Source organism: Acinonyx jubatus, chromosome B4, assembly GCF_027475565.1.
Source record: "Acinonyx jubatus isolate Ajub_Pintada_27869175 chromosome B4, VMU_Ajub_asm_v1.0, whole genome shotgun sequence".
Taxonomy (NCBI): Eukaryota; Metazoa; Chordata; class Mammalia; order Carnivora; family Felidae; genus Acinonyx; species Acinonyx jubatus.
The window spans coordinates 27087348-27105969 of NC_069387.1; positions in this window are offsets into that span (position 1 = coordinate 27087348).

The following is an 18622-nucleotide window of genomic DNA, read 5'->3' on the forward strand; positions in this document are numbered from 1 at the left end:
CTGGGGTCCGGCCACCCAGACTGGCTGGATCTCTGCTCTTTAAACCCATAAACCTCTAGTGCCGGGCCTACTCTTTAAAAACATTAATTTGTGTTTCTAAGTATAAAAATAATGCATGCCTGTAGGAAATTTCAAATTATAACATTATATTAAAAAACATTTCTTTTTAATGTGCTTCCAAGTATGAAGCAATCCTATCTCCCCATGGGAGAGGAGGAGGACCGTTATCTTGCCGAGCCTGCTTGCAATTTGTAACCATTTTCTGTTTGCGCAAAGTCTGTAAGTTCGTTTTTTAAATGTAATATTTCGTGTAAGATACAGTGAAGAACAAAGGGAACTCAGTATTTTTCCACATCTGTGAGCAGAAGCTGCTTCTGTAGATACAGTGGCCTGTGCCAGCCCCTCCTGTGGCTTCCTGCATAGGGGACAGGGTGACTGTATGGTATAGGTTGTTATCCAGGGAATTTTCTTCTTTTCCTTTTCTTTTTCTTTTTTTAATTTTTTAATGCTTATTTTTTTGGGGGGGGGGGGAGACAGAGACAGAGCATGAGCACGGGAGGGGCAGAGAGCGAGGGAGACGCAGAATCCGAAGCAGGCTCCAGGCTCCGAGCTGTCAGCACAGAGCCCGATGTGGGGCTGGAACTCATAAGCGCCCAAAACAAACAGTATTTGATTTTTAAGTTACTTCAGTGTATTTAGTGTAATTACTTCCACTCCTGGGGCGCCTGGGTGGCTCAGTCAGTTACGTGTCTGACTTTGGCTCAGGTCACGATCTCATGGCTTGTGAGTTCGAGCCCCACGTCGGGCTCCGTGCTGACAGCTGGAGCCTGGAGCCTGCTTCAGATCTTGTGTCTCCCTCCCTCTCTGCCCCTCCCCTGTGCTCGCTCTCTCGCTCCCTCGCCCTCTCTCAAAAAATAAAACATTTTTTACAAATTAAAAAAATAATTTTTAATTAAAAAAAATGAAACAACATTGGAGCACCTGGACGGCTCAGTCGGTTAAACATTCAACTCTTGGTTTCGGCTCAGGTCATGACCTCATAGTTCATGAGTTCAAGCCCCACATTGAGCTCTGCACCGACATCGTGGAACCTGGTCCAGATTCTCTCTCGCCCTCGCTCTCTGCTGCTCCCCCACTCGCTTGCTCTCTCCCTTTCTCAAAATAAACAAACCTCATTAAAAAAAAAAAAAAACCACTTAAAGCATCTGCCAGCTCACCATTCATCGTTAGCCCTATGCAGTTTAGAAATTTTCTTTCTCTTCCTTTAATCCAACCATTACCATTTTTCTTACTTTTCTTCCTTAGGAAAAAAGAAACAGAGCCAATCTTTTCCTAACTCCCAGATTTCCTGAAGAAGCATGGAAGAGCTTGTGTTGGTGAAACAGCGTGAGGGCTTGTACGTAGCTTCCTCAATGGTATGGAAGACGTGCCAAACCAATGCTGTGGACTGACACCTGTCAGGGCTGGTCCACGTTAAAGTGTGGAGGGTGGGTCACATGTGAGTGCAAAGATTACAAAAGGTCTCCTCCTCAAATTAGATTTCTCTTCTGTCCGTTGGCAAATAACCTGCAATCCCATGGTGAGAACCGCATTCTTGAACCCCAACCTCTGTTAACAGGCGACCAAACTGAAATCCCCGAAGGGTAAATTGACTTTAAAAGGCTTTGCCATGTGTTCAAACGCACATAGCCGGGCAAGAGAAATAGCCGGGAGATACTGGTGGTAACCGCATCCCAATCACAACGACTCTGAATGGATCTTTCCCAAGCGCTGAAAGGTGCCAGGAAGGGGAGGAATTTGAGGGCACTGAAACCCAGGAAAATTGGGTGGGAGTGAGAACATAACCACAGAAGTAAATCCAGAAGAACAGAAAGGCTGAAGACACCAAAATCTGACCGAATGTTTTCCCTTTTCTGGCTTATTTATATTTAAAAAGAATATACCCGACGAGTCTTCCTCTAGTTCTGGCCCTAGTTAACCATGTGACCACGATATGTGAAAGGATTGGACCAGGATCGGTGGTTCTTCCAGTAACTGAGAAAATACAGATGCCTGGGCCCTACCCCCAGAAATTCTTATCCAGATGGCTTGATTCACAGCCCCGGCATTTGGCTTTGTTTGTGTTGGCCTTTCCCCACCCCCCCAAGAGCTTCCCGGACAGATTCCAAGATTCAGGAAGGTCATTTCTAAAGTCCCTTTTTAATTCTGAATTCAGATTCTGTAAAATATAGGCGGCAAGAAGCCTTGCATTTGCTCACTTTTCACTGCCGGCAGAGCGGCCCGGCCCACCTACACACACCCCTGGCCTTCGCAGGTGCACGCACAGAGGGTCTGCACTCAGAGGCTGGATGTTTTCACAACGCCACATCACAAGGCGACCTCTAATGGCAATGCACGCTGTAAATTGTCCTCTCCTCCTTCCTCGGAGGGTTTAAGAAAGAAAGTGGGGCAAGGGTGTCCCTCACGCCAGGGGGTAAATTCTTGATTGGCCTTTTGAAAAGATTATATTTCCCAATTAGCACTTACCCAAAGCTCATTGATTAGGTAAAACTCTGTGTGTGGCATCTCTGAGGTTGTTTCTTTTCTGACTCTTAGAAGTGCTTAAAACATGGAGAATCTTTTAAAAAGAATTTGTTAACATTTATTTATTTTTGAGAGACAGAGCGCGAGCAGGGGAGAGGCAGAGAGAGAGAAGACACAGAATCTGAAGCAGGCTCCAGGCTCTGAGCTGTCAGCACAGAGCCTGATGCGGGGCTCGAACCCACAAACCATCAGATCATGACCTGAGCCAAAGTCGGACACTTAACCGGCTGAGCCACCCAGGCACCCCAACGGAGAATCCATTTTAAATGAAAAAAAAAAAAAAAGAAAAGTTTGGAGGTGGAAGTGAATGCAATCGTAATTTGTCATGTTTCCAAGCATTATAAACCTCCCTTTGATGTGCTGCTATAAGTTAATGAAGACTGTGGGCTTCTGTCTTCACCTCAGAAGCAACAGCATGAGCATAATCGACTGATTTTCCTGATAACCTCCGCGAATTTGCTGTAGCACATGTTACCAGAGCCATAATGACACATACACACACACACACAACGGGGGGAAATGAGCTGTGCTCTCAGGCAAGTCAGCCTCATAAGTATTAGAGAATTTTTTGATCCAACTCTGCAGGCCCAGAAACACCCAAGAGCTTTCTCAAGTTCATGTAAATGTATGTAGTCTCCTATTGCCTCAGAAAGTGTCCATTTCACAATAATTAGTGTCTTAGCCGGAGGACATGTGCGTCTATTGTTGTTATTTTCCCATCCCTTAAGTACAACTCCTTTGGCCAACAACCACTTATGACCTCAAACTCCATCTGATTTTCATCAGATGTGCTCTTTGCAGGGAAAAGGAAAGCCAAGTCACCCGTTTACAAGGTCAGCACAGATATATCTTTGCAGGTGCCACGTTGTGTATATGAAAAATAATCGAGGTACAATTTCTAGAAAATAGCCAGTTTTTATAGCTGCTGTGAGTTTTATAGAGGAATGACTATAAGACGTCAGCCCCTGGGCCATCTCAACATCTCATCAGCTATAAATAGGAGACCTTGAGCAGTGCAGATGTTTGAAACATACAAAGAATCACCATCCAGGAAAAATGAATAAGAACGTGGATTTTCTGCACACCTGACCATATGGAAAGTGAGTTAATTTTATTCCAATGCATTACACTCAAATGAGAGATTGTTGTTGCCAATGTGAAAAGCCAGGACCTCAGTCTGGGTGCAACAAAGCCATTGATTTATTACAGACCTTCAAAACTAAGGGGGAAAAGTAATCTAATTCTGGGACCAGTGCCATTCTTTCATTACTGTAGGGGCAGGAGACGACGGCCTTCATGGTCTAATTTGATGAGCATTGCAGCCTGCCACGGTGCTTGGAATTTCTACCATTAGACAATCCTCCATTTTGTTCAGATGTTGTACTTCCTGGATTCCAGGAGCCTTTTGGTGCAGTATCCCTCAGTGGATACTTCCAGGGATAGAAAGCTAACTACAATACGACATTAATTTTGGAAGTTCTTTCTTGTGTTGAGTGCAAGCCTTTCCTGTAACTTCCATTCATTCATCCTAATCTTGTCCCCCCCCCCCCCCCGCTTCCTTCAGTACCATGGAATAAATCTATTGCCATTTCCCCATGGTGACCCTTCGAATGTTAGGGGACAGCAAGCAAGCCTCTGCTAAGCCTTCTTGCTTCAGGCTCAAAACGCTGCACTTACTCAACCAACTCGGAATGATGTCACTTCTGGTAATCCTCACTTGAGTCACCTCTCTATGCACCTGATCATTGACATATGAGGGCACCATACTAGGTGCGGTCCTCCAGAATTGGTCTGACCAGAGCAGCCTATGGCAAAATGCCACTACGTTCACTGAAGTGCATTGTAAGGTCATGTTAATACTTGGGGGGTAATTATATCGTGGTTCATACAGAGCTCACAAGAACTAAAAACCCCTCCGGATTCTTCTCGTGAATTCCTGTTAAGCCAGGTCTGCCCCAACCTGAACATGCAGATATGTAACCTATATAAATAATATGTAAAATCAATCCTAATTAAGCTTCCTTTGTTGTTATGGTCAAGATCCTTTTGAATCCTGATCATTCTCTCCAGGCTATCAGTCAGTGAGCTCCCCCCCCCCACCGCCCCCCCCCCCCAGCTGTCATCTATAAAGTGATTTAAAAAAAGCTTTGGTTTTCTGGTCCAGGTTGTCAAGGAAGATGAGGACCCAAACACAGCCGTCAGAGGTGACGTCCCAGTGGACAGCCATCCACTTTTGAGCACACGATGTACAGCCAGATATAAGCCTACCTGCTGACTCCATCACCTAGTCTACGTTTCTCTATCTCACTCACGAAAGACGCCATGGGGGAAGTTTTTCAGATTCCTCACCAAATCCGAGTATGGGATACGAAGGTTTGGTGTTGCCTTATCGGTCTTCTGCTCTCTGGGAAGCACATGCACTGTTCCTGCTGACAGAGGTACATCAGTCTGCCTGGTTAAAGTTAATGTTAGTACAAAATAATAAACTGGGTGGTTTATCATGAGAAAAAATAAATAAATGGCTCTTAGCTCTCTTACTTTTCTCACTGGACGAGTGAACAGATTTCCCTACTCCACGGAGCTTTCCAGAACTGGGGAGCAGATGGACAGTACCACACACCATCACCCAGAGCAGGTCATTCTGGGCATTTCTCATTGGAATGTGGCTGAAAAGACTATTTTGGCTGGTGATTTTCCTGAGCCTCAGATCGTCCCAGGATCTGATATTATTGCTACCATGCTCTGCCATTTTGAGTCTCTCTTCTTGCACTGGGAACCTCCTTCCATCCTGTCACCTTTTAAAATGTGGGCTTCTGGGGCGCCTCCCTGGTTCAGTCAGTTGAGCGTCCAACTTCAGCTCAGGTCACGATCTCCCGAGTCGTGGGTTCAAGCCCCGTGTTGGGCTCTGTGCTAACAGCTCGGAGCCTGCTGCGGATTCTGTGTCTCCCTCTCTCTCTCTGCCTCTCCGCCTCTCCCCCGTTCACACTCTTGTCTCTGTCTCTCTCTCAAAGATAAACATTAAAATAATAAAATAAAATAAAATAAAATAAAATAAGATAATAAAATGCGGGCTTCTCGGATAATTCACTACGCAACCACAACACTTCTGTTGCTGTGTCACTACCACTGAGATTATGTCACTCATGGGGAGTATTTCTGATCACTACTGCCGCAGATCTAGGGAGGGGGGGAACATCTCTGGACCCCCATGTAGCAAAGAATTAGCCTTACCTGAAGAAAGGTCTGGCCTTTGCCGTTAGCTACTGGGAGGTGATCTCTAGCCCTCTGGAATGTTCTGCCTCATGAGAGGGCTTTTGTTTGCACGGAGGATTTGGCCATTGTACGTCACATGATTTATGATGGGACATACCATATCAGTTCCAACCTGCAAAGGTATTAGCCCAAGCCTCCAAGAGGGGCTGCAGACAAAAGGTCAGCCACACGGGCAGCATGTGACCGAGTGCCATCAAAACAGTGTTCATCAAAGACTCCTGTGGGCTTCTGTGGTTGGCAATGCTCCGTGTGTATTGTCATAGCCAGGAGGAGGTAATGCCACCCATGACTCCACAGGAAGACACAGGCTATAGAACAAAGGCCAGGCCCCAGTGCCAGCTCTCTTAACACCACCCGAGTCTGATGGGAGCCAAGAACTGTAAACTTGAACTTGGCCTTTGAGATTATCGTCAAGGTATTTTTTTTTTTTTCAAAGCAGCAAGATAGAACATATTTTATTTAACTGAATAGGTTGTTAGCCTGATTTATTGTCTTTAGGTATCTAGACATATGGTATGTGGGTCTCCATTTGTACTCTTCCCCCAGGCTCTGAAATGTTAAGAGCCAGCCAATGCTGATTGTCAGAATTTTTGTTTTTAGAGGCTCCTTCCTGATGATAGTATCTTTTAAGAAAGGCTGCTAAAGGTTGACAAAGCATCGCATCTAAATCTTCTCAGGATATCTTGAAATGTATGGGACAGGCTGTGAAAACAGGATTCCACTTGTCTCATTGTCTGCAGTTCCAAAAGAATGCGAATAAAACAGTAAACGCTCAGTGTCCCCACATTCCCAGGTGGAGGGCTAGGCCCCCCACCCCCGCTTCCGGTGCCTATTGCTGCATACCTAAAACAGTGAACAGTGCACTAAAACAACAATTTTATTGTCCCTAGGTTCTTTGGCTCGGATATTTGTACAGGGCATGGGAAGAACGGCTTGCCCTCCCGCTGACAGACGGGCTTCAGCCGGCATGCCCAAAATGGCAGCGTGAGGCTGGCTGAGACGGCTCAGCGGGCGTCGTGTGACTGGGGCCTTGCTTCGTCTGTTAGTGTGGACCCTCAGTGCTTTTGTGTGCCCTCTCCACATGGCTACCTTGGGCTTCCTCATGGTGGACCTGGTAGTTAGCCTTCTGACAGGGTTCCTGAATTCCAACAATAGAGCAGAAGATGCCAGGTCTTTTAAAGTCTCTGCCCCAAACCGGCACAGAATCCCTTCCGCCACGTTCAAGGCCCATCAGGACCAGGCCAGGTTGGAAGGCACGGGGGGCGGATAAATTCCCCTTTCTTGGTGAGTGGAGCAGGATGCATGTCCGGGGAGAGAAGGAAATGATTGTGGCCACCTTTGGAGATGATACACGACAGTTACCTGTGTGCAGGTGACTATGGATTCTGTGCAGTCCTTAGCTCCGTACCCCCCAAGGGTTTAACATGTTTGAGGTCAGAAATCAGAGAGTTTCTTCTGAAAAACTTGCTGGATTGTTGAGGCGCTTTTCTTTCCCTGGAGCCCAGTGAGAGAGGCTTTGAGGGAACGTCATAGTTGGATTCATTTCCCAGCCTTGACTTCGGCACTTCCCCCAGATACGACTTCTGGTGTTTGCCCGCCATCTGCCTCACCAGGGGGAAGGAGCACCAGCCTTTGGTACATCACGTTCATGTTCGTAGCAGCATGAATACACAACAGCTGAAAGGTAGAGGCAACCCAAATATGCGTTGACAGATTGAATGGAAAAACAAGATGTCGTGTATACACACAACGGCTTATCACTCAGCCTCAAAAAGGAAGGAAATTCTGATACGTGCTACAATATGGATGAACCTAGAAGACATTACACTAAATGAAATGAGCCAGACACAGAAGGACACATATAATCTTACTGATATGAGGTAGCTAAAATAGTCAAATTCATAGGGATAGAAAAAGAATGGCAGTTGGCTGTGCCCAGGGGTGCAGGGAATGGGGAGTTACCGTGTAATGGGTACAGAGCTTCAACTGGGGAAGATGAAAAGTTCTGGAAATGGATGACAGCGATGACCACTCAGCAATGTGAATGTTCTTAATGCCGCCCACAGAACTGTGCACCCAAAAATGGCTACAACGATGAACTTTATGTTATATATATTCTACGGTGAATTTTTTTAAGTTTATTTATTTTTGAGAGATTTTGAGAGATTTTGAGAGTTTATTTAGCTCTGGATCTGTTGTGTGACCTGCATTGCAAACCCCCCAGCCTCATCTATCAAAAGCTGTGTGAGCAGGTTACAGGGTAGGCTGGGCTCCACAGCCAACCCACGGGATGGGAGAGCATTGGAGAAGGAAGGCTGAGGTAGGTGCTGAGCTGGCTGGTGTAAGTGACCTCTCATGGGAGACCGTCAGTTACAATCATAAACTCAGAAAGATAACGAAATTGGCTACGGTGCAGTCTATTTCTCCCCATGAGGTCTGCATTAATCAGCTTTTCCTTCAAGCATGCTCTGTAACAAATAATCCCTAAACTTTACAGCTTACAAATGTCGACTTCTCTTGTTTATGGGTCTGCAGGCTGGCTGGGACATTTATGTTCCAGCCTGAAGGTTGGGCTGTTCCTCCTGTATTTTATTCTGGAACCAGAGCACAAAAGAGCAAAACAGATCACACCTGCACATTTAAAGAACCTGCTCGTTATGTTCTCTCACATCCCATCAGCCAAAGTGAGTCAGTTGCCCCAACCCAGCACTGATGGGGGAGGGACATATATTGTGCTGACTCTGGTTGTGCACACATTACATTCCCATGGTAGGGAATAGAGATAAAATTCGATTCAAGGAAATGAAGCATTGGGATGGCACCCCCATTCGCCCCAGGGTGCAAACTGTAGGGTGAGCAAGACTTAAAGGACAGCAACATTCAGGTCAATCCCATCAAAGACATTGGAGAGAGAGTCCACTTGACTGGGGCGGGGGTGGGCAGTGAAGGCTGACAGGGGCTCAGAGCTTGAGTGGACTGGGCTAGGATTTCAAGTTGAGCCCTGCCAGACCGCAAAGCTAAGCCAGGTTCAAAGGTTGCAGTGGATGAAAACTCAGACAATATACTTTGTTTCGCTACGTGGAAGACCCCGGCCACGTGCTGGGGCCCTCAGCAGCCGGTGTGCACAGAGCGACCCAGTGGAGGAGGAAGAGCCTAGAGCCTTCGAAGGTTGAGCCTTCGATGTTATTGAGGCTGGGACCTGGGGAGCACCCCTAGCCCTCCAGGTCTTATTTATGTAACATAAATTTCCTGTTGGGCCTAGTTCTATACTCGCGTGTTTATTTCTTGGTGCACAATTGGGCCTCTGGGAAATGTCAGTGGAAAGGGCCAGGCCGTGGCCTTTCACTAAGGCTCATTTTATGAGGGGAGTTGCAAAGAGCCAGATGCTGGTTGTGGGGACAGACACACCCGTAGTCCGTAGGACTGACTGCACACTGCACTCTCTGGAGGGAGAGAGCCCTGAGAGATGGCCAGGCCCCCCTGGCATCAAGGGGCTCAGGGTCCACTGACACATGCCCCTCAGTGTCCTTTGCGGGTTCTGGGTAACGCATATAACCCCCCACCTTTTATCTCCACCAACCCTCTAGAATTTCATCCCTTGCTCAGTGCTAGGATTTTATTATTTTTCAAAGCTCTGATTGTAACTCTTTTTCCCCCTGCTTTCCGTTCCCAATATCCCTTCTTTCCTTTTTCTATTTAAAGTGTCACGTGGGGGCGCCTGGGTGACTCAGTCAGTTAAGCATCTGACTTCGGCTCAGGTCATGATCTCGCGGCCCGTGAGTTCGAGCCCCGCGTCGGGCTCTGTGCTGACAGCTCGGAGCCTGGAGCCTGCTTCGGATTCTGTGCCTCCCTCTCTGACCCTCCCCCCTTCATGCTCCATCTCTCTCTGTCTCAAAAATAAATAAACATTGAAAAAAAATTTTTTTAAAGCGTCATGTGAACTTGCCGGTCCCATCAGAGGGGCCAGGCGAATGGAAGCACGGTCCTTGTGCCCACCGGGTACTCAGCGCTAAGGCCCCTGCACGCAGGCAGGCAGTAGCTGTCCAGGCCTGCAGGAGGCTCGCCCTTCCAGGGAGCATCACCTGTGCACCCCCAGCCCTTCACACAAGCTCATTAATTCTGGGGCTGACCAGAGGGAACACGTTTGGGTAGTACAGACTCGGTTAAGGGCTTGCAGGCTACAGGGGCTGACGATGCGGCAGGCAGAGCCCACGGAGTCCCAGATTTGGAGCTGCTTCTGTGAGCCCGTGCATGTTAAGGCCAGACATGGGTGGAGTTTGGGGGCGGGGAAAGCCAAGGGCAGCAGGGGGCCGGTCAGGGACGAAGGAGAGACAGGACTGGTCTTTCCCACGTCACTCTCTGCCTGGGCTCAGCCCTGACTGCATTCCCCCACACCCGGCTTCCCCGACTTTGGAAAGTAAGGCTTCTTATCGGGGCGCTGCGAGGCTTAGTATGCAGGCCAGCTGAAGCTAACCTTGAACCGTGGTCCTCAGACCACTGCACTTGGCTCCGGCAGGCTGCAGGAGAGCAGAGGGGTCTCTTGAGAGTCGTACTGGGAGGGATGAGGCAGCTGTGTGTGAACACCAACTGCCTGAACCCAGGCTTCTCCCGACTCCCTCCTGCCTTCACCAGCAACTCGCCTGGAGTCCTCCTCCGGCCCCTGGTGGCTTTGAACATGGCTCCCAATTTCTTGACCCCTGTCCTTGAACCTAGGCCAGGCAGTGTCATGGCGAGAGGGAGGCCAGATAGCGGCTGGGGTATAAAAGGCAGGCAGTGTGGCACACATCCCCGGATCTCCTGCTGGGCCCCCGCAGCTGAAATCCCTCTGAGTCTGGCTCTCCAGCTGTCCCCATCCCGGTGCCAGACTTACACGACTGTGACCAAGCCATCTTGGAGCGCATCCATCAGCCGCCCCTGGCTCAGCCCCCCGCCCGTTGAGTTACTGTGTCTTCAGTCAGCCCAGCCGAGGCCCCGGGGAACCAAGACCAGCAAAGAGCCAGCCGTGCCGGGGCCTGTCTGGGTTCCCCTCCTCCAATCGGCAAAAGGCAGAAAATGGCTGTTTCACGCCGATTAGTAACTGGAACGCTGCCTTGGCATCTGTGCCTCAACGATGAACACGGCGTGCTTTGCTGATGAAATGAGCGTTCGGAAAGGACTTGCCCTAGTGACCCCGGAGGGCGTGACTCCGGGGCGGGCAAAGCCCAGTTCACGGCCCAGTTCGCTTGTTTGGCTTCAGGTTTTGTCTTCATGAGACCGTTCATTCCCCTGATCCTCGTGCAGCTCCCACGAAGACAGCGGGGCCCGGGAGCGTTTCCCAGCCAGGTTTGGAAGGGGCCACTGGTGACCCATCCCCCTTGGGCGGTGGTTGTTTCCTAGATCTGTCAGGGGATGAAGCAGTGGGCCAAGCCTCCTGCTACTAGTGAATGAGTCACTACCCATCATTTTTTCAAAGGTGGGGAGAAGGAGGAAGAAAAGAAACAATATGAGGGAACTTACAGGGCAAGCCCCGATTCACCTCGGAATTCCTTTACAGGAAGGAGGGAACACTATTACTACTGATTGCTTTTTCCAGTGGGAGGGAGAATATACATACAAAACACAGGGGCCGATGGTGCCGTAAGCCATCATTTTGCACCTTGAAGGGACTCCACATACAGCTTTGCGGTGGCTCAGAAGTGCATGCGAAGGAATGTGAACCCAATCACATCTCTCTCCAGACTGGGGATTTCACATTGCCGGTTGATGTGATGGACTCCTTAGGACAGGTTGTGTAACACTTGTTTTAGAGTTGAGTTGTGCAAGACCCCGCAGCTACGTAGGGGGTAGCAGCCCCAGCGTGTGGACTCCGGGGTATTTGTAAGCTCGAGGCTGAAACTCCAGCTTGGTTCACAACAGAGAGAATTCACCGGAAGGATTCAGACCTAGAACTTGGTGACAGTCTGACCTGTTAAAAAAATGATTAAAGAAGACAATTCAGGTGATATGAGGAAAGCTGATTTAACACTTCCTGACGTGAGCAGTCTCCATTCCCAAGAGTCCAGAGAACCACAAAACGAGGCAGAAGGCAGGAAACTTTTAGAGGATAAAGAATAAGGAAGAAGGAAGAGAGAGAAAGTGAATAAGAAACAGGAAATGAGCAATGAGCCCAGAGGATTAGCTGACTGGATAGACTGAGTTTCTGGTCAGGTAGAACTTTTCCAGGGACATGAAAGCTCTGTGGGTTTTCTGTTTGGCTGCGAGGGCACCAGCTATGGTGGGGTGTTTTCCATGGGAGCCCGGCCGCCAGCAACAGAGACACCCCAAGCAGGGGCAGTTCCGTCCGGGCCTAGAAGTTTGTTTCGGCAAACCCAAGTATGCCACTTAAATACACCAACTTCAGTGGCTTCCCGTCATCTCATCTCTGTCCCTTGGTCCCCCCACCTGCATCCAAGGAGCGATTGCGATTCAAATTTCAGAGATGCTCCCGGATTGTGAAGAACTCACCAGGTCTAGCTTCTGTGTCAATGACTGTCCCTTCACCAGAGAAAGGCATGGCCCTTCGAATAACAAGGTCCCTCGAAGCCATCTCCTGAGAGAGGGTAATTCCATCTCCTACAAGGCGGTATACTGGTAGATACTGGAAGATACTACGCAGCCCCTCCGTGGGAAATGCTCCCACCAAGACGGAAGAGGGCTGAAGGGAACAGATAGAAGGCCTTCTCCTCAGGCCAAGAGTGGCCCAGCTGGAATGAACCGTCCAGCTCAGAAAAGATAAGAAACGCGTGTTACTTATTACTTGGTGAGCTTCTCTTTTTAAGGCATTTTGCCTGAGTTACGGGCCTGATAACAAACGCACAAAAAGCTGGGCAAATGTTGATGTAATGTAACAATGTGGAATGATGACGTAATCTCTGTAGTAGACAAGAGCAGCTCTTGAGTTAGAAATAATCTTTTTATGGCAATCTTGACTAGATCTGATACCAGATGCGTGGTAAAGACACTCACTTTATGGAAATACCTTGCTCCTTTGAAAAGAAGACGGAAATGACCTATCATGTCAGGCTACATGTGTGCAGCTCTGTGCTGTTTGGGTGATTTCACTCTTCTTCAGTCGCCTCAAATAGAACAGGCACAGTTCGGCATTCCCTTGTTTTTTTGTGCCAAAACTACGTGACGGAAAACGTGGGTCGCCTGACAGCATCCAGTCCTGCCTTTGCCTTGTGGGTCTGAATTCATCGTCGCTCAATGAATGGTGTCATCTCAACAAGCATACTGTCCTTTCTTAGACCTGTGATCTTGAAGAAATCAAGAATGTCCTCTCACTGAGCGTCTTCAGCTTGAAGTCTTTGGGGGGAAACTGCACCGAATTTTGAAGAATTTTTCACAGGCTCTGGCTCGTGACACCCTCTGGGAAGGCTGAGACCTGGACAATATCCTCTTCCCTCACCTTCCCCACACAAAGTAACCAGCATCCTGAAGTCCGTGTTCCTTATACCCTTGCTTTTTAAAAAAAAATTTTTTAATGTTTATTTATTTTTGAGAGACAGAGAAAGATAGAGCGTGAGTGGGGGAGGGGCAGGGAGCGAGGGAGACACAGAATCCGAAGCAGGCTCGAGGCTCCGAGCTGGCAGCACAGAGCCCGACGTGGGGCTCGAACTCACAGACCAGGAGATCATGACCTGAGCCAAAGTCGGATGCTGAACCGACTGAGCCACCCAGGCGCCCCTACCCTTGCTTTTTTATATTCTGTTAATCTCATCATTACTTATTCTAAAAAACTATATTTGTTTCTAGCTCTACAATTAAACTGGTTGATGCATATACGGCTATATTCATAATAGAATTCTCTATTCCCTTGAGAAGGTCTTAAGTTTTTAACAGATATTTAAGATGGAAAGCAAAGATTTGCGGATTTTTTAAAGAAAAAAACTGCTTCTAAATTTCGTTCCTAAATATTTCTATGATATGAAAGAAAGGGTGGCTTTGAAAGCTGCTATCCAGGAATACCTATGGACAGATGTTTTTGAAGATAGCATCCCGTGGTGAAAACCTGGCTCACTCTAACATTGGGATTTCTGCTGAGATCATTTAGAAAAGCGAAGGGCCATTGTAGGAAGAGTTTCCACTGTAAAAGCATCGGGTGAATCAAGCACAAAATAAACGATTCGGTCCCAGAGAGAAGGAACCCACACCAATGCTCTGATGCTATGCCTCCCTTTTGTGGTCTCTTTCCCTTGCACCGACCCGCCTTCACCCCTCACTACTCAGTCCTCTCCCGAAGCCAAAGCACTTCTTTCTGGGCATCGGGGCGGGGGGAGGGGGCACATCCAGGACATGCAGTCCTACAGTGCAGGGTGCCGCCAATCAGTACGGTTCACCTTCAGGGAGAACTTGTGCGTCAAAGACCTACTCCCATGAGGGGGCTGGTGCACCCGGCCATGACTTTCCAGGACCTGGTTGTGGAGGTGGGAGGGAAGCCCATCCCAATACCTGACTTGAGGCAGTTAGGGAGTTGGGGGGATAGGGGTATCCTATCCTTTAAAAAAAAGCCATTGTGCTATGGGATTCCTTTCTCTCACCTCTCCACGGAGATTCTCAGATGCTAATAGAACTGAGTTTGCGGGCAGCAAAGGCACTGGGTAAGATGAGGTGTTTTGTGGATGTTCCCTCATCCATCAACCCACTTGTAAAGGATACTGCTATTCTCATTTCACCACTAAAGAAGAGGCTAGGACTCAAAAAGGAGAACTTTGTCGGCAGGTCTCACAGGTTATCAGTAAGGGGTGGAGTTTAGATGCTCTCTGAGCCATATCTGCCCCGAGCCCTTGCGCCTCCCAGGGCACCTGCCCCCACACCTGCAGGCACTCTCCCCCCTGCCAGAGGGCCCCCCTTGCTTCCTCCTTTCAAGAGCTAACAGAGTACATTGGTTCCCATCAGAATTGCCTTCTCAACAGCTGAGGATTGTGAGTGGCAGAATCATCTTTGCTTTCAGAGAATTATTGAATTCTTGCCAATTACGGGAGATTCTCCCAGCAGATGAGTGAGCGAGTGACAAGCAACAAGCTGAGTTTTGTCAATAGTTGCCAGGCCCCTGAATCTATCTTGGTCCGACCGAAACAATGTAACAGCACTTCCCAGAACACTCTGTTCGCCAGTGGGGAGCTCTTGGAAATCGTACATCTACGATGTGCTCCTGAGCCTCTCCAAACTTTTCCCATGCTGCAAGAGTATTTTACCTCCTTATCAAATTCCAACCTTATCCAACGACCCTGGATACAATTAAAACGGGATTATGCTTATCTCTGCTATTCCAGACAGACTGGCAGAAATTCATTCAATAAATTCAAGATGGCCGAGAGGCCGTCTCTTCAGACTCTTTATCCTGACAGCACTATCGCTGTAACAAAGTCAAGTTTCTGCAGCTGGAGACAGAATAATCCCAGCCCAGCTCAGCTTGCTTCTGTCTGCCCTTGACGAAAGGGAATGAGAAAGGCAGGAGGTGGTGGGGGCTGGGGGGGGGGGGCTAGACAAAGGAGAGCACAGCTACCTCCTGGGCTCTTCAATAGACAAAGCCACGTGTCCCCGAGATTCACTGAGGGCCTGCCCTACAGCCAGAGCAACCTTCCTCCCCTGGAAGGTGCCACCCCGGCAGAGACCGGCTGGGGCCTTGCTCGGGAGGGTGGTGAGGCCCGGCTCAGAACCCTGGCTGAGAGCAGCGTGCGTTAGCACTGGGCTGGAAAGCAGCAAGGGACTTGCAACCACAACTCGGGCTTCGAATCAGGACCTCGTTTTCCACTCCTCGCTGCCAGGGCCCCTCAATCATCATCCTGGACACCCCTGCAGAGCCCGCCCCGCTGTCTGGCTGTGGCCGATTTCACGGGGCTTTAGGAGTGTGGCCAGCACATGGAGGCCGAGAGCTGCAGCCCTCTCTGTCGCTGGCAGCCGGGCTCCCACGGAAAACACTCCATGGCCGGCGGCCTCCCGGGGCCACCAGGCTTTGCTTCAGGTGCGGGCTGTGGAGGCAAACAGCTAGCTTGCTCAACTCGCCTAAAGAGACGGGCCGTCTTGCCTTAATCTTGACCACCCTGGGGGGTGGCTGGAACTCAGCAAAGCTAAAGCAGCAGCAGAGGACCGGCCACACTGTGGGAACCCAGATATTCTATCCTTGATGAGAAAGAAAATCTCTCTGAAAAATCTCTCTTTGCCGGCAGAGGTTTGCAGTTATCCGGGGCCTTTTCTTCTAGGCCTTTCTCCAGTAAAACTTCTAGAATCCTACAATTTAGTACCAAAGAGGTAGGGAGAACATGAAGCCCAGAAATTTGAAAAACAACGACAACAAAAACAGCAGCCAGATACTTTTGCTCTAAAGCAGAGTTTCGCACACTTTACCATGCACGTGAATTAGTGAGGCCCACGTGCCATGCGGACCTGATTCAGCAGGTTGCAGAAGTGGTTCCCCGGGATCCTGCATTGATAACCAGCCCCCATGCGACTACAACACAAGCACCCTTTGAGTAGCAAGGGTCTCCTGTATGACGGTTTTGAACGTAGAACATTTCAGCAACCGCAAACGTTCTATGAAATGAAATACGTTGCTGTCCATTCATGTGTTCATCCATTCATTCTTCCGTTTATGGACCACGCACGACGTGACTTCTGTGCCAAGCACCGGGCCGATAGCTGATGCAAACGTGGATCTCAATCGACCCCGAGCTCTCTGCGAACCCTTCAACAAATTTACCGCGAGCATTCGGTGTGACAAGTTCTCCGCAAGTGGGTCGGGCAAGTGTTAGCTGCTCCCACAGAGGGATCGAAAGCAGATGTGTTTGCAAACATTATTGAATCTGCTGATCAACAGGAAGCAGTAACTGAGGCTGCCTCTGTACTTGGGCTGTGCCGGGCAGGGTGCCGGGTAGGGTGCCGGGTACAGAACACCTGTCAGATAGGGCCCCTGTGCAGATGACACCACTGGGGTCTTTACAGGGTGACACAGCCGCTCAGCTGTGCGGTAGAGGAGTCATTAGAAAGAGAGCAGAAAAGGAAGGACGGAAGGGAGGAAGGAAGGAAGGAGCGGCAAGGGTGAGAGAGGAGGGAAGGAGAGAAGAAAGAAAGGAAAGAGAGAAGGAAGGAAGGAGAGAGAGAGGAAGGAGATTGGGAAAGACTGACCGAGACACAAAGGTCCTCCTATCCAGGGGGAGTTGTCTTAATTGTACCGATATGACATTTTCTTCCATTTTTATGGCTAGCAAAATACCATCTGTTCGTTGTAACATAACTCCAGGAGTGAAACCCAGAAAGCAAAACTGAAAGCCTCCCCAGATTCCACACCCCAAAGAACAGGAAGGGTGTTGTATATACTATACTTTTTTCCATATGCAAACAAGTACCTAGGAGACTAAAGAGGATCAGCCTGCAGGCTGACCTCCCTTTCTTCACTCAACAGTGTATCGCACACTTTCTCGCGGGTCACTTCTTTTGCGTCTATCTGAATATTGTCAAGCTTCCCATTGTATTTCGTAGTTTCCCTCAATTTGTGGCATCAGTTCCTCATTAAGGGGCCACTAGGCCCCCTCTTCTTTTTTTTTTTTTTTTTTTTTTCTCTAGCAGACGATGAAATCACAGAATCTTTGAACATGTATCTTGGCATGTTTGATTTCCAGTAAATAAATTCTCAGGACGTATTATAGAGAGGGGCACCAGCGGGGCTGGGTCGGTTCAGCATCTCTGCTTGATTTTGGCTCATGTCATGATCTCACGGTTCGTGAGTTCGAGCCCCGCATCGGGCTCTGTGCCGACGGTGTGGAGCCTGCTTGGGGATTCTCTGTCTCCCTCTCTCTGCCCCTCCCCTGCTCCCCCTCTCTCTGTGTCAAAACAGATAAGTAAACATGAAAAAAAAAAAAAAGAAGAAGAGGTATTCTAGAGACAGAAGAGACGGTCTCCAGTATTATCAAGTCTCAGGTTACGAAGGCGCACCCATTTAAACTCTGACCAAACAGGTGACAGCACCCACTGCCAGGAATTTCATCTTTGGTAAACCGCTAGGGTCTCACGATTATTGCACTTTGCATTCTCGTAGCTTGGCGATGCCGAGAGCATGTTATCAGTGGTTCCTATTTCCTTCTTAATTGTCTGTTGGCAGCTCCCTGCTTCTTTCCGTGAGATTACTCTTTTGCTCATGGATTCAGAGAACCTGTTCGTATTCAGGGGGATCTTCAGTCTTTTAAAATTGCCATGTGCGTAAATATGTAAAAATGCCATCTATGTGCATCTCCTTTCCAAGTTTGAGGAAGCGTTAGAAAAGTTAAACACGTTGGCTTTCAAGTTCAAGCCCTGTGCCTCCACAGAGTGGCGTACTCAGGACTAAGGAATGATAACGCGTGGAACGTTCTTCCTATTGCGCTTGGACTCAGTGAGGGCTTCAAAAAGTCACTTTTTTTTTTTTTTTAAAGGACTTGCTTGTTATTTCCTTTACAGGGTCTTCCGTACGTATATTGTTTGGGTAGAAAGTCCTCTTTTAATACTTTCTGCTTTTGTGACTGAGCTAAGAAAGGTCTTGTTTGCCCAAAGATTGTAGTTATATTCTCCTCTGTTGACTTCAGGCCTTTGCTTTTTTCTCCCTTAAGAGGCTGTGTCCTTTGCTCTAACCCCGCTCCTGCACTCAGCCTCCGGCCCGCCTGCCCTCCTCGGCCCCACGCTCCCAGCTGCGGGGGCCGCTGAGCCCGCACCCAACCCCACAGTCCTGTCACTTCCCGCGCCTGAGACCCCCTACTTCGTACTCCCTTTTCTA